The 14,989-nt window shown below is 35.6% G+C and overlaps 1 long non-coding RNA gene across 2 annotated transcripts in view; it reads left to right on the top strand.

Annotated features, from left to right (window-relative positions):
• The first annotated feature begins 309 nt into the window (after positions 1–309).
• LOC111773225 (uncharacterized) overlaps positions 310–14,989 on the top strand; it is a 33,901-nt gene continuing 19,221 nt past the window's right edge. The window contains exons 1-3 of one of the 2 annotated variants that reach the window (XR_011437962.1): positions 310–444; positions 977–1,130; positions 6,667–6,820. This is a non-coding gene — a long non-coding RNA (uncharacterized lncRNA). Of the gene's footprint in view, positions 445–976; positions 1,131–6,666; positions 6,821–14,989 lie in introns of those variants that run through there. The other variant, XR_011437963.1, reaches the window with a different exon arrangement.

The raw sequence follows: 14,989 nt of genomic DNA, 5'->3' as shown, positions 1-14,989 counted from the left end.
CCTGTGTGAATCTGAGCATGTTTTTTAACTTCGTGAACCTCAGTGATCTGATAAAAAGGAATAAATGAAAAATCCCAAAAGAATCATGACAATATTAAATATTTGCAAAACGACATATAATTCTGGGTACATACAGAAGATGCAATAAATACTAATTTCATCTTTTCTCCTATTCTTCCTAGTCTAGTTCCTCCTATATGAAATATAAAATTGTTCTGTTCCTTTTATTTCAAATGAAACTTTCCAAATACCTAAACATAAGTGTCATGCTTCTCCTTTTACTATTTTCTTTTGAGTCCAAATATCACCATTTCTTTCAGCCATTCCTTGTATGGCGTGTTCTTCCAATCCCTCGCTATGCTGTTTCTTTCAGAGAAGCACATTCTACTTTATGAATATCTTCAGAGAATTGTGGTGCCTGTAATTGGGGATGGCTCCCTAGAGGTGAGTTATATAAAACAGTTTTTGAGGTGTCTATTTGTGTTTGTTTTCCATTCTCTACACCATCTCATCTTTCTCAGTCCCTTTGCCGTGCTTCATAGCACCTTATCATTATCGGAAATGTTTTCTTCTTTAATTAGCTAATTAATTAAGTCAACAAGTTTGTGTTTGTTTCTTAGTTCTCCCTCTTATTTGGATGGAAGTCACATGATTGCAGAGACCTGATGTGTCTTGCTCACCCTTTTATAACTGGCACTTAGTACCGTCTCTGGCACATAGAAGATGTCAGCTAATATTGATAAATAATGAGTTCAAAAGCATCGTGAGAAATTATTTGAGATAGAGATGATGCTGGGTATGTACATGGAATTGCCAACTCACAGATCTTACATAAAAATATAATTGCTTAGAATTTTAAATTTGCTTTCTTTTGGTAATAATATATATCTGATAAGTAAAAGAGAACAATGGAAGGAAATGAACATATCTGTCCTTGATTCCACTGCTCAGACCTTCCTTTTGGTTTGGCTTCAAGGGGCTGCTCTCCAGGCACAGAGCCTATGCTCCACCAGAGAGTCCCTTCTGCAAGCAGAGCAGTAGCCCCTGCCCACCCTGGAGGGAATCCTCCTCTAACTGCCAACTTTGGTTGACAGATAAAAGGGAAATTCCTTTGACCTGGCAAGCCACAGGTAAGCACTGTTGTGGCCGTGTGTCCTTTGTGAAATGGAGACTGCAAAACAAAAAATATTTTAGCCAGGTACTTTATAATTGGATGAGGTTATTGTTCAAGGTATTTTTTAAGGAGATAATTTAGCATATAACAGTTTGTGAGTATTTAAACTATCAGTTAAAATCATTTTTTGGTATCTGTTACTTTAAAATGGGTGTCAGGCTTAAAATATTACATTGACTCAGTGAAGATGTCTAACTCAAATGTCTTCAGTTGCATCTGGTATTGGTCTATTGTTACTCATAGAAGCAAAAGCTCTCATCATATATTATGTAGTCATACATTAACGCAATTTATTTTTCACCAAAAAAACCCCAGAGGGGTGGCTCTAAACTATTGATAGAAAAGTACATTTTTGGAAGGAATCATCTGACAATACCATGTTTTCCACTTATATTTTGCAAATTAAGTAGACTTGGCGATTATTTCGTCACTGGAGAAAACAAATAAAAGGTGAACTTTTGGTTTAAAAAGGTTAAGGCATAGTTAGTTCAGGGGTAGCCAAGTCAAATTGTCTAAGGGCTTTGGAGGAAATAGAACTGAGAAACTCAAGCCATCTTGGGGCCACAATCCATCTAGGTGGTATACCCACTGTTCAGTGGCAGGGCATTATACCACTAAGGAATATAGGCTTAGTGTTGCCAGATCTTCTCATTTTTAAAGAGAAGCTGTAAATTTGTATTTTTACCTAAACCTCTTAATACTTAAACATTGACAAAATATATAAAATGTAAAAGAAATCACTGTATTACCTGGGCATATTATATCTGGACATATTATAGCAATGTATGAACTTAGAGAATGAAAAAGTTTCTATTTTACCAAGAAAGATAAATTTTCTCTCCAGTAGTCAGAAATATGGATATTAAAACAATGATCAAATATAGTTTCCAATCAGATTCACAAAAAAACCCCAAATTGCTCAATTATAGTGTTTGCAAGCACGCAGAAAACTATGTACTATCATTACAGTATTGGTGAGAGTACAAAGGGTTAAAGTCTTTTGGAAGGTCAGTTAAGTGGTAGGTACCAAAATTTAAAAAAATTATATGTATTTATGTACATGATTGCATATGTATACATACATGTATCATATATATACTCTTGGACTAACTAAGCAAGCCCATTTCAAGGAATCTGTTTTAAAGAAAGACTCACTTGTGTGTACAGAAGTAATATGTGTAAGGATGTCACTTTCAGAATTGTTTATAATAGCGAAATAAAAGTGAAGATGCCCTATATATTTGTTGAGTAGGTGAGGGATTCAATAAATATGGTGCATTCAATTTATGAAATATTAGACAACAGTTTGAAAAAAGTGGAAGATCCATATCCACTTAGAGGAAAGTATAAGGTAGATAATTTCTAAAAGACAATATTGAAAGAATGAGTATGGTATAATTATGATTACATGAAAATGATATTTCTATGTGTACATATGTATGTGTGTTAGATATTTAAAAGAGTACTAGAAAAATGGGCATAGCATGGTTATGTTTTCATGAGATATTTCTATGTGTACATGTGTTAATTGTTAACAAAAGGACTGGAAGGGCATACAACAGAATTTCAACCGATGTTGTCTTTCAGATGGGAACTTGGAGTTGAGAGGTGGGAGGGGACTTTGGTCTTTTATACCTATTGCTTGAATCTTTTCCAATAAGGATATGCTAATGAATGGTTACATAAATAAAAGGAATAGCAATGACAAAACAAAATGAAGCCAATAAAATGGGATTATCATAGTGATGAAAGATAATAATATAAAAAATAAAGCATTGCCTATTGGTTAAAAATATTAATTAAATTGATATGAAAGCTATGCTATTAAATACAGAATTCTATATTGAAATAATTAAAATACAATTTCTCTCATCTGATTGTCTGTGTTCAAACCTAAAAGATAATGGATGTTAAATGCTTAGTATAGTTTCTGATACATTGAGTAAATTCTCTAAAAATATTAGCCATTATTATTGTTCATTGGAGATTAAAGCTATGAAACTAAATCAAAAGGATTTGCTTAACCATCTCTGGATACATTTTTAATGGTATATATATATATTTTTTTTGGTGAGGAAATTTGCTCTAAGCTGATATCTGTTGCTAATCTTCCTTCTTTTTTGCTTGAGGAAGATTATCCCTGAGCCAACATCTGTGCCAATCTTCCTCCACTTTATATGTGGATTGCTGCCCTAGCATGGCTTGGCAAGTGGTGTAGGTCCATGCTGGAGATCGGAACCTGCGAACTTGGGCCACTGAAGCCAAGCATTCCAGGCTTAACCACTAAGCCACGTGGCTGGCCCCTTTGATGGTATACTTTCAGAAATCCATGTTATTTTTGTAGTGGGTTAACAATGGTGCACTAATATATGGCTATGTGAGACTTATGTATTCAGAAGGATGTGTTTGTGAAATTCCTCCTCCTCCTTTTAGTTGCTGTTTTAGTGTTACATAGTTCTATACGTTATAGGGGAAATATAGTTTACTTCTGAGACTGCTGACTTTGCAACAGAACAGATTTCATCAGTTACTTCCGTGCGTCTTTACAGACATGCAAAGTCATAATAGTACCTCTAATAATGCAGCTCTAGAGAGAAGACACTGTTTGGTCATTGAAACTAATACTCATTATTAGTCAGTTTTTCTGTGTCAGCTTTTTGTGGAAAACAGATGACACCCAACTGCAACATATGCTCTATCACCTGGGTATCCTAGTAAACGTTAGGCAGAAGTGTTCAAGGATGTATTTTGTCAATACAGCATTTCCATTGCTCCTGGAGAAGCAACAGCTGAAAGGCCAGTCTGGCTGAAGATAATCAGAAAACCAAATATAAACCTATTTTTGATCCAGAAAAGAGAAAACCACAAGTAATGACAGACACTGAAAGGAGAGATGATAGGAGCAAACAAAACAGAAGGGACTTCAGAGCAGATCTAGAGCTCTTTTGTTGTACAATAACTTAAAACACTTTTAGTAATTGAAATTTGTGAAAATAAACATTGCTTTTATTTATGCAAAGAATATTTTTCCATTTTAAAGTTATAATCTTTACAAAAGTCATCTCACCGGCAGTTAAAAAAACTGTTTACTATTGCTACTTCTGATTAGAGAAATCATAGTTTTTTTATAATTAAAATCAAGAAATGTGTATATATTAACATTTCATTTCTCCCACTTCAATTTCCCCAGCCATTTTTTTAAAGCCTATTTTTTATTGATAAACGTATAGCCTTTAAATTAATTAATGTTTGGAAGTAGGAAATCATGAGTGACTCCCAGACATTCTAGATTCTGGTCAGGGGAATATAATCTTCAATTTACTTGCTTTTCTTTTTCAGGACATAGAAGGAATTTGAAAATCATGCTTCTGGAAAAGGCACAGATTTGAAATAGAACACGTGCTAAGCTCTTGTTTTCTTCTAATCAGTAGTTTCTGAATGTGAAAATTACACACTCACAATATGTGTGTATTATATGTTAAGCATATTGAAGTTAATTTATTTTTACTTATTCATATTGAATTTAGTTACCAGGTTTTTTAGTTGCTTGAAATCCAGGCAAGTTTGTAATCTTGAGATATTTATGTCTTTCTTTATTTTATATTTTACTAAAGCAAAAACTTATTTGGAAAGATATTGCATAATTCCAATGAAAAACTAGTAATTCAATATTATTGTTTTATGTTTGTTACAATTATCCACTTAATAGCAGTATCATTTTATATAATTTGCTGCAATGTATTTCAATTTCTAATACAGTATCTTAATCATACTCAACCTTCAATAAATATTTGCTGAACGATAATCATAATGAACTATGGTACACTTGAGCTGTTTTCTGCTGTTCTGTTAATTTCATTTTTCTTATAATTTTTGTAATAAATACCAATTGCTAAAACGTTATTTCCATCAGTTTAAAAAACTCAAAAGACTCTGTGTTCTGCTAGTCCCTGTCTCCTTCTACACAAATAAACTCTCTTCGCAGAATCTAAATTAAGGACCCAAATTTTCAAGGAAATTCTGTATTATGCAAAATAAGCTCTGTTCAAGCCAGAAAATGAAATTGGGTGGTAGAGTCCAGAACTTCTAACTTTGAGTTCATCATCGCGTACAAGAACTACCTGGTAAAATGCCTTAACTGCCAGGATAGGGAATGAGGATGTGGTATAACTTACTTAAAAGTCCTAGGCCACAGAGAGCTTTATAAATTAAAATGAACATCTAGAATGACTGTTGGAAGCCTGAGCTGTGCACAGAGCATCCGTATAATGTGCTCTGTGTGGTTGGCATTGCTAAACAGACAAGCTGTCACATTCTGTACTAGCTGAATATTCCAGGGCTCTTCCTCTGTCAACCAAGGTAGAGGACATGGCAGCAGTCAAACCTCAAGGTGACAAAAACCTAAAGTAGTGTGGTGAGCCCTGTATTACAGAGGGAAATTTACAAGTGTAGGTGGGGAGAAGCTTCTCTTTCCACAGCACCTATGTCATAATCCAAATGCATCCTTGGACTGAGAACATCACTATTAAAATAAAGGCACATTGTGTAGTAACAGGGACAGTACTCAGTAAAGCCAGATCTGAAAAAATAAAAACAAAGTCTCCAGAAAGGGTCATCTTGCATATTTCTAAACAAATAAAAAACAGGTATTTATAATACTGGACTCATTTAATGGGAGACAAGAATAATGAATTTTGAAATTCAACAAAAAATGTTGTCATGAATTTACTAACGAATAGGCTATATGAATATATTTAATTTATTAAAAAAGAACAATAGTGAATTTTATTTACTTAGAAAAAAATTGTATTGTCTTTATGGCTTATTCTAAAAAAAGAACAAGTGATTTGTTTTTAATTTTTATAGATATCTTCATAAGCAAATAATGACAATCCTTAAATGGCTCGTGCATGGTTTTAGGATAGTCATTGAATTGTGGCTATTTGGTGCCACCTAGTGGTAGAGGGCTTTTAAAATCAGTTTAAGTTACCTCTGCTTTTAGAAAATTTGTAATGAAAAATAATTTCTAGATGGCTGGATTGTCGCCTATAAGAGAAGAAAATTAAGACAAAATTTATTTGGCACTCACAGACATTAACTAGGGTTGTCTCTTACCCTCAACACTGAGGAGACATTCAGCTTGACTGATACAGACTGCTTTATGACTAAAAGAGATTTGGAATTGACAGGTTTTTATTCTAGTCTATTTTTATTTTTTTGTTGATTTATAAAGTCAAGGTCATAGTTAAAGGACTGATATAAACTTAGAGATGATTTATCATCTTGGCGTTAATCACTGTGATCAATATTATAAATGATATAATCATACAATTCTGTGAGCAAAGAGAAAATAATATACATCTTATAGCACATAGAAGGTTTAAAAGTGCCAAGTAACTTTTTTTCAGAATTCAGGAATAATGAGCATTCCAATTTTAGTGGTCACATCAACATACCTCCTGCCAAAGCACCTCTTTTTTTTTTTTTTAAAGAGAAACTGTTCCACTCACAGCATCCAGAAGGAAAAGATTCAGAAACCAAGTGGCCATCCCTGATGTACAGCTGATTGGACATGAGTGGGGACTGGGAAGAAATCGAAATAATTTGCTTCTCTCTTCTAATCATTCAGGATGCGACACTGAGAGGGTAAGTGAAATGAATGAAGGTAAGGGTTTAATGTGAAAATTCATGATAAGCCAAGGATGATGCTAATATCATGTAATGTCAAAGTCACTTTCAAGTTATGGAATCCACAAAGAAACCGAATAAGCCAGTCTTTCGAGAAATCGGAATCATAAAGCCATACATAGGGAAAAACAAAGATGGGGGACCCATAACTTATGATAGAAAAGACTAATCTGGAGTCTTGGCTTTCAGTTCCAATCTTCTTGTGCCCAAGCTTTTAACATGTTTCTTGTCCTTGGTTGTCTTTGATAATACCTTCAAATAACTTCCTTTTTACTTGACCTAGTAGCTTTTGATCCTTTCCACCGAATGATCCCACACTACAAAGTTATGTTTCAAATTTGGTGAAATATATTTCATAGGAAGGAATGATGTCTTTCCCAAAATTGTGAATATCAGATGTCACCAGGAAATTATACAATATTTGACTACAATTTTTACACTGAATTTCTAGATCTTTGTTTGCGGTTGTGATAATATTTTAGGTATGTAATTTTTTCTCCTGTATTTTCCTCTCCTTTCCTCCCATTCAGCAAGTACCTAACTTGTTGCCTCATAGGACAAGTTTTTGCATGTAGGGTGTGTGCGTAAATACTGCTCTTCTGGCTTGGGTTTCCAGAAGCCTTGGGCTGGGTTATGAAGTCAGGATTATATGGCGTAAGCCCATGCCTTGGTGGTCTCAGAGCGGACCCCTCACATTCAGGCACAACACTAGGCTGACTTAGTACAGGACACGGATGACAAGTGGTGATAGAACTTAACGTAGTCTTTCAAAGCTTTGCTTCTAACCGCGGGGACTGGTTCTCCTCATGCTTGCATTTGGAATATATACAAGGTTCCCAAGAAAGTCTACTGAATTAAATTGAATACAGGAACTCCCAGGAGCGCTCCCCTCCCTGTGCCTGAGGTAAATAGAAAGTACCAGTAGTTCTGGGACTCCGCACCTGGCTTCCAAAACTCATCCAACAGCCTTCACTTGCTTTTGTGTGGCAGTTTAGTTCATGCTCGCATCAGCTTATTGAGAATCCAGCCATTACCTAGACACTGGAGTTACAGAGATGAAAAATCCAGTTTCTGTCTTCAAAGCAAGCGTAACTAAAAACTTCCAGTATAACGTTATACAACCATGCCAGAGCAATACACAAAGTTCTTTGGGTGCATGATGAAAGGCCGCTGAGTCAACTTGATATTTTTGGGAAATTCCTTGCAGAAGATGGCAAACAGGTGAATTTTGGAATTGATCTGGTACAGAATGGGACATAGACCTATGCAAGGCATTTCTAGGAGATGGGCCTATATAAGACAGGGGTTGAAATATGACCCTGCAGGGTATATGTGAGGATCACTCAGGCTAATGCAGGTGACAAATGATGAGGGCTCAATTCACTGCTAATAAAAATAGGGAAGACGGAGCTGAGAAAAATTTAGAAGGTGAAACTGGTAGGATTTAGTAGCCGGTTGGAGATTGGGAGGAGAGAGGGGAATTCTTAGGCTGTCTCATGATTCTGCCTCTAATGATCGGGTAGAAGCTGATCTTATAGAGACAGGGAATATGTGAGGACAAGAGGGAGATTTAAGGAAAAGATAATAAGGGGTATCAGACGAATTGCATTTGAGGAGCCTATGGGACATTCATTTGGCTACAAAAAGCAAGCAATGGGATATGTAGCTCTAAAGTTCCTAATAGACATAAGGGCTTCAGATACACATTTGTGGATTTTAAGCATATAGGTGGTGGTTAAGACACAGGAGAGGATGAGTTCATTCAAAGAGGTTTAGAATGAGAAGAAGAGCGGGCAAAGTGGGAACACCTCAGTTTATGTGAGACTGGCTGCAGGTTGAGAGGGCACACAGCTGCTTGCAAATGTGACTCTTGATTCACTCGGTCGTTGCTTCCTTGGATGACGTGGTCTTGGTCTGCCTGCTTTGCCTGAACTCGCTGGCCCCCAGACATTGGGATTAAGTCCCTCCAGGCATCCTCTTGCGGCTCCTGTTCATTATAGACCACCTAGATTCAGTCTCGGAATCTTCGTTTGGCTCCATAGTGCTTCTAAGTCTTTACTTACCAAACCACTGGCTTGAATCTGTTCACCTCATAGACTTGTGTAGTCTTCTAGGCTTCACTGAGAAGCACAGGGAAAGACACATGTAGGCTGCAGTGGTTGGTATACTTTTTTTTTTTTTTTTAAATCAGTGACATCAATGTTTCAAATGAGCTCCCAAATAGATGAGAGATAAATCAGTGCTGTTCTGATTAAAGCCAGGTATATGTCCCAGAACAACACTCACTCAAATCCTTCTTCTCCCTGTAGCAGCTTCCTAGGCATCTTCTCAGAACCCTGGGGCGTTATGGGACACAGTTAGAAAAATCACTGTTACAGGGTAAACAGTATGCACTTTATGTAAACAACGGTTTGAACCCTGCTTCTGCAGCTTACTGGCTATATGTCTCTGGACAGATTGCTTAGTGTTTCTGAGCCTCATATTCCTCAGCCATAAAATATAATTACTTCATGGACTTGTTAGCATCAGATGAGATAATGTGTCAATGCAAAGCTCAAAGGGCATGGGAGCCTCAATAAATGTTAATTTTCTTGCTTTCACCATATCTAGGCCCTGGTGGACAATTTATGGAATCAAAATAAAATCATAGCGTCTCATTGTGGGAAAGAGTTGAGAGCTATCTGCTCCAACCTCCCTGGGGAGCTCCTTTCAAAATGTCCACATCAGATGGTCATTTAGTAACTGCCTGAAGACTGCTTCGAGACTGCAGCTTTTTCTTTCTTTCTTTTCTAGTGATGGATTCTGTTTCACTGATGTACACCTCAGACTGAGTCAAAAATTTGACCCATTATTCTAAACTTCATTCTTCAGAACAATACATGCAATTGTAGTCATTCAAGTTCCACAGCCAGATTACCAAGTATTCTGTAAATTGTGATCCTGTTTTGGTTAAAAGATAAACAGATTCATGTATGTATGTGCATATGTGTACAGACATCTGTAGGATTTATATAAAAATTTAAAAGTAGTTAATTCTGTATTGATATTATAGAAAAATTTCTTCACAATAAAAAATTCTATATTACATGATTTTTTTCCCCTCTAATAAGCATGTGCTTTTACAAATACGATCGTTTTATCTCTTTTTTGTGTTCTTGATCCCTATAAAAAATTTTAAAGATAGATAGGGGAAATGTTATCTTCATTCTGCGCAAGCATGCATACACACATACACACACACACCTGGAAATCAGAGGGTTGAAATAGTATTCTGAGGTTTATTGGGAATACTGGGACAAGAATTAAGTTCAGATTTTCTAATTCCTATTCTTCCTACCACATTTTATTTGTTTTTTTTTTTTTACTCTAAGTGTCCCATTCCCTCAGCTCTGTCACCTTTGATGTATCTCTCACATTTCCTACCATCCAGGCCGTTCTTCCCTGAATGCATTCCTGTCTGCTAATTTTTCTAATTGAAATGAAGTATCTGGAAGTATGCAAAATATTGAGGTAATCTGAAAAACACGTAATAGAGTCTAATACCTTCCTTGATTAGGACATTACACATTTATTAAATCAAGATATAATACTTTTATTCAATATACATGAATTTCAGATAATTTTAAAACTTTTCGTATTTCCATTATGAATGCAATATATATTCACTGTAGGATATTTGATAAGTACAGAGAAAGAAGCAAAAAAATCATTTATCTATCACCTATAGTTCTTCTACTCCAAAATAACTGCTCTAAATATTTTGTGTGTTTTCCCACTAGAAAGGAAATTCCTTGGGCACAAGAATTTGATTTATTTTGTTCAATGTTCACTTTGTGCCTAGATTAGTACCTGGTAGATATCAGGAGGCATTTAATTAAAATTTGTAGGGAATGAATGAAATATTCATGTATATACATTTATATTTCTGAGTACATAATAGAGTCTGTACAATTTTGTATCTTGACTTTTTTCAGCTCATATTAAGTTGTTGATAATATTAGCAATTTTATGTAGAAGCATAAATTCTAATTATCATCATAATGATTGTATAACACCCTATTGAGTGAATAGGCTGTCCTGTTTTTGGACACTTATAGTGTTTTTAATATTTTGCTGCAATGACAAATAATGCTATACATGCATTATTATACAATGCAAATAATGCAAACATCTCTGTGTGCATATTTTTATAATTTCTGACAGATGTTTTTTGCAGATATTTTCAAAGCGAAATTATTAGTTCAAGAGTGTAAACAGTTCAAAATAAACATTCTTCTCCCCTCCCCGCAGTTATACAGAATTTGTGTAGATGTTGAATTTGTGGTCATCTATCCTCATTGAGCTTCCAGCTCTTTTTCAGATCAAAATCTGATATACACTGATCCACAAGGTTTAGGTATGTTGTCCAAGGAGATACGAGTTCTTGTTAGCGTACCATCCTTGTCTAATTTCCTCTCACTTCACAATACCAACCGCTTCTTTCTTTCTGGTCAGAATTAAGTAGCAGTTCCACATTTTGCTTCTACTACTTTCTGAGAGATGAAATTGTCAGCAAGGCAAGTCGAAAATTTGTCTGATGCCCAGCTTTTTAGTATAATGAGATTTCTAGCAGATGTCTTTATAGTGGAAGTGCTCCATTACTGTTCTGTCTTTTCTCTGTGACAGATTTTTAATCTGTGTTAAGAAAGCAATGCCCACATCTTTTGTCGGGCCAGGCAGTCTGTTCTAGGCTCTTCCACTGTGTTCCTTTAGTTTCTCTTTCTTCATATGGCTCTCATCTTTACCTGCCCGTAGATTTCAATGTAGAAGCTATCCTTGTTAAAAACAAAACATAAAATTTTTCCATATAATACATATGTACTCTAATTTTAGAGATCATTCATATCAATTATAGGAAGCCTAGAAAAGGATGAAAAGCTTAAAGAAGAAATCCAAAATAACCCATAATACAACAATTTTAAAAATAGTGTTTGTTAGCATTTTACCATACTTCTGGATTTTTTCTATGTATAAATACATGCATATGTATTCGTGTGTGTATCCATGTGTGTATGTCTTAGATATAACCTATCTTGAGATTATATTTAAGTTTATAAGTATTTCCTTATGGCTTTAAAAACTTTGGGGGAGAAAAGGTTACTTTAACAACAAAAATTTCATCACGACAACAGGCCTTGGCTAATTTAATCATGTTCCTGAACTTTTCATTTGTTTTAGTTTGTCCCTAATAAAGATAATCCTTCCACAAACATCTTAGTAAGTAAATCTTTATATACACCTGTGATGATTTCGCCCAGATAGATTCTAGATGTGGAATTGCCTGGAGAATGTGCCTCACTGCTTTAGGCTGTGTCTGTTTTCCCATATTACTACAGCCTTGCCAACACTAAGCTTTTGTAATCCTTGCTGATTTTACAGGGGAATTGAAGTCTTATAGTTTTAACACTCATTAGATTATTAGTGGGAATAAACTTTCTCATCTTTTAGGACATTTTTATTCTTTCTTAATTTGAAACTTATCTTTGTTGTACTTTTTCTTCCCGTGTAGGAATTTCCTATATTTTTCTATTTATTCATGTCTTTTCTTTCAATGCCTTGATAGTTTTTAACTTTTTATTTTGTCACATTAATTCATGCATAGTTTAAAAAGTCAAATTGTATTATAAGGTTTATCACCAACAACAGCAGTCCTCAGCTCACCCTGCCACCATCAATTCCATTTTTTCAGAGTATCCACTTTCAACTCTCTTAGTTGTATCATCTGCTATTTTCTTCCATACTTCTGAAAAATATGCTACGACAGCTATTTAAAGTATTTGAAATTCAGACATTACTGACTTACTATTATAAAAATTAGCTATACTGTATACTTCCCACCCCCACCAATACACATTTCTTCTCCACCCCATCTCTCAAATATGGTTATCGTAGGGTTTTCAGTTACAGTGAGTAACTGATGTCTTCACTAGTATAGCTGTGTAAACATTGCTCATGGTTGATTACATTCTTGTACAAGTTATATTGTTCTGTTTTGCTATTTGTTTAGTTTTGACTCTCATCATTAACTTAGACTCAAATCATCTGGAGCGATAAAACCATCAATATGATCAAACACACCAGGTAGGTTTTCTTCTTCCTTCCCTTGGTGGCATCCTTCATGGGAGCCTCTGGCCTCCTGCTCCAGTCTGAACTATCCACTATCTAGTCCTGCTGCACACCTGTCACCCAGAGTGCCCTTTGCCTCTCTCGTGCCTGGAATTCCATGGCTTTTTCTTGAGTTACTCCCTTCAGCAGTTTCCAAAAGAAGAGGGTGCACAGGATGTGAAATGTTTGTGATCTTGCATGTGGTTTAATTTACCCTTACACTTGAGAAATAGCCTGGCTGTTTACATAATGCTATGTTGGAAATGATATCCCTTCAGAATTTTAGAAAATGGCTCCGTTGTTTCTAGTTTCCAGGGTTGCTATTGAGAAGTCTGACATAGTTCTATTCCTACCCTTCATATTTGACCTATATTTTCTCTCTGCAGACAAGCTCTAAAATCTTTATTTGACTCGTAGTATTCTGACATTCCATCCTTTTTTGGTATGGTCCATCAGCCGCCCCCTCAGCTATTCCTGGCATTCTGCATCTTTAATGTCTCCAGAGAGTAAACCTCCTGTATTCTCCTGGATGGGGAAGGAGCCGTCACTGTCACCCAGCTTGAGAAACAAGGGGGAGGGTATGGAGGGGGTGGTTTCTTTTGGATTTTATTCATTCATTTGTTGATTCATTCATTTATTTGTTTATTCCTTTTTGCATTCAACAAACACTTACTAAATACGATAATGTGCAATCATGGCGCTGTCAAGGCGGATACAGGGAAACATATTTTCTCCGCTCAAGGAGTTTATAGTCCCATTCCTTTTACCTTATTAGCATTCTGATTATGATGTTTTTCTATTCTTTCACTCAAGTATTACAACCTAATATATACCTATGTTTCCACACTAGTTTAGACTTTTCTCCAACCAGTTGGTGTATCTTTTTTTTTCTTTCCATAATCTGGTTCTACAAACATTTATTGGTAGCACACTCTGTGCACATTCAGTGTTCGGGGTCAGGGATACACAGGTGAGCAAGGATGGAGTCTCTGCCTGGACATTACTCTGCAGCTCTCTCTGCCTCTCCTGTGCCCCAGAGGGTGAGAGAACTCTGTGAGAGATTTACTTTCCTCCAGGGCTCCTGAAAGCTTCTGTTTCCTGAGCAGAAAACAAGTCTCTTTTTCTTTTAGACCCATAATTTTATATGGGATTTTATTCTCTCTCCCCATCTCCAATCCCAGTATTCCACCTGAGGGGGTCCTTTGTCTCTCCTCCTCCCTGATCAAATGTGTATGGGATCTGGCGGTGGTACTCAGAGGATGGAGGGGAGGATAGGTGTTACTGGAAAAAAATCTCCTTAGACAGTGTTTATTAAGTTTAAATAGACAAAAAAAATGATAACTTTGCTCTCTGTTCCCCCTTGAGATAATGGAGATTGGATTCAACCATGAGAATGAGCAATGTCCCAGGGCAAAAATCAAGTATGGAAAAGCATACCAGTTAATGACATTCCATTTCTTTCTCTCACAATCACTTTCTCCATTTCTTTGGCAGTAGGATTGAAAAATGTCTTGTTAATTACTTTACCAGCTGTGACCTTTGCAATTAAAACAACACTACAACATTTTCCCTGACTCTTGCATTTTCATTCTCTGTTACATGCACATACATTTTGGGGATTCTTGAATTCTACTTGTCTACTAAAGTTTAGAAAGTTTTCTCAAAGAATTTTTTTGTGTACATGTTTCAAAGGGACATTTGAGATAGGATGATTTCATACTACAATTTGTGATCGACTCCAGACCTCAGATCCGGGAGAGAATATATTCACTCTCATCATAAATCATACAGTACACATTTTAAATAATTTATTTATATTTGCCAACATCTTTATTTCTTGTAGCTTGTTTCTTTTTTATAGGACTAACAATTCAGGAAATTTACAAATTCATACTCCTATCTAAGTAAATTATATGATTGATTACATCACATTCAACATCAACACTCACATTTTCAGTACCATTTTCAACTTTATTCTTTCAA

This window comes from Equus caballus, chromosome 4, assembly GCF_041296265.1.
Source record: "Equus caballus isolate H_3958 breed thoroughbred chromosome 4, TB-T2T, whole genome shotgun sequence".
NCBI classification, from domain to species: Eukaryota; Metazoa; Chordata; class Mammalia; order Perissodactyla; family Equidae; genus Equus; species Equus caballus.
Note: the sequence above shows the minus strand (reverse complement) of the source record. Positions and strands in the feature narration are given on the sequence as shown.